Here is a 2,402-nt window from a genome sequence, read left to right on the forward strand (position 1 = left end):
TATGTAGCTGGCGTGACTAATGAAAAAGAATGGTGCGCTAGTTTTATGAATATATACTTTCGCGGAAGACGCATTTTTTTACACAAACGAATATGACATGTGATAAACTTAATGGCTTTTTTATATATGTAAATACTAAATTATGGGCAATTTTAAAGAGTGGCACTACGCACACACCCTCAACCACAACTCCAATCACACTCTCTCTACAGTGCACCGGGTCCCACATGGGACCTGTTACACTATAGCAAAAGAGAGTGTGTGCAGTTGGAGTTGTGGTTGGGGGTGTGCCCCTATCATTTTCCAATTTAAACCCTTTCCGTCCAGCTATACTCTTTTGTTGCTAATTTTGTCCCCATATTATGTCTTCCATTTTATAGATGAACGTCATTTTCTTCCATTATTGACCTTTCGACTTAAATTCAATACATTTTTTATGCTTTTGTGTACGTTCCAGTTTGTATTATTGCTCATTGGAAGCTAAAAAGGGAGGAGATGGCTTTCTTTGATGTGAACTGACCCCCTCCTTTACATATAAAGAGAATTTGGGGTACTCCTAAATGCCCAAAAAAAAGACCTATGTTATATCATAAAGAAAAAAAAAAGTGGAGACCGACAATCAAGACTTACGTCTGATGTCAATAAATAAAAAAAATCGAAACTATTATTTTGACTTTTAACTAAAGATAATCTTGACAGTTGAAAGGTTCTAATATGTCTCCCACGCTCCGAGGTTCAATTTCGAATTAGGTTCTCAAGAAATTAAAAAAAAAACTGACGAGGCTCAGTGCGTTTGTTTTATGAACATGTGTTCGGAGGAGATGCATGTGTACGTGGTGAATGTTACACATGATGAACTTTTTTTTTTAATATGTGTCAACTGGATTATAAGTAATTTTAATCTTTTCCGTCAAATGATTTTAATTGTTAATTTGGTCTCCAAACTTATCCCTTCTATTGTATAGGTGAATATGATTCTTCCATAAGTAACCTTTATACTTAAAACCTCCAAAAAATTTCGATGTACCGAACTTACACATAATCTGATTTTCTCTAGGCGACTTTACAACGTATTATATTTTTTTTAATATATTTGTTATTTGTTCTGTGCAAGCTCTTAGCTTTCAGGGCCGTTGTACCTCTCACTCAAACTATAGATCAAGTTCGGCCCAACATTACTAAGCAGGCCCAACTGCAGGTATTTTCCTTTCTTAGCCCAAACCCCTGAATTAAACATGATTCAGCAGAACAACTAGTACTCTGATGCACGTGATGCATGCATGATACATGACATTAAAAAAGTTCAAATTGTTAAAAAAGTTATGGAACTTAGAGAATTGGAAGAACTTGTGAAATTTTTAAAACCTTTTTAGATTGTTCATTCTCTATTCATTAACATTCACGTTAATTTTACGACATTATATACTATTTATGTTGTTCTTTTGGTATTTTTAAGAACGAGGCTTGCGCGAGTAAAAAACCTCACTTCTTTAAATAGAATACCATCAAAAGGAGAAAAGAAAAAGTTACAAACATGTTACATGAAAGGTGATGACAAGAATATTTGTACTCTGGCTTCATACAACAAAATTTTGTATGAATTCGACATAATAACACAACTTCTTGATTCAGGGAGGGAAGTAAGTGTTCATTTTTTTACAATCTATTCTATTGATAGATATTTCTTACACAGTAAGAGTGCTAAATCCGAAGCTCCGCATGGCTACATTTTCTTTTCCATGAGGTATCCTTCCGTTTTATTTTGGATGGGACTAATCCCCGCTCACGCTTCGTGGCTGATGCTGACTTGAGGGTTTTCACTCATACAAAAGGCTACTAACTATTGTTGTTGCTTGCTTCAACCTCGTGATCATGATAATGTTTTGTTGCGGGACTTTTTCACGTACATTAATCCTGAAATCCAAAACAAACTGCATCTTGTTATGCTAGAAACTATGATAGAAGGATCAAAATGGAATTGATTTTAAATCCATGGCTACATTTTATTTTCCATGAGGTATCCATCCACTTAATTTATTATGAATGGGACTAATCCCCGCTCACGCTTCATGGCTGATGCCGACTTGAGGGTTTTCACTCATACAAAAGGCTACTAGTTATTGTTGTTGCTTGCTTCAACCTCGTGATCATGATAATGTTTTGTTGCGGGACTTTTTCACGAACATTTATCCTGAAATCCAAAACAAACTGCATCTTGTTATGCTAGAAACTATGATAGAAGGATCAAAATGGAATTGATTTTTACTTACTGATTGTTTTGGACATTCATAATAAATTAAATGAAAAATAGATAACAAATAAGCGTAAATTTTGCTTACCTTTACTCATCGCCGTCTTTTCTCATCCCGGAAGTAAAAAGCAAATTGCTCCGCTGAAAAACT

Source organism: Asparagus officinalis, chromosome 5 (assembly GCF_001876935.1).
Source record: "Asparagus officinalis chromosome 5, Aspof.V1, whole genome shotgun sequence".
In the NCBI taxonomy this organism is placed as follows: Eukaryota; Viridiplantae; Streptophyta; class Magnoliopsida; order Asparagales; family Asparagaceae; genus Asparagus; species Asparagus officinalis.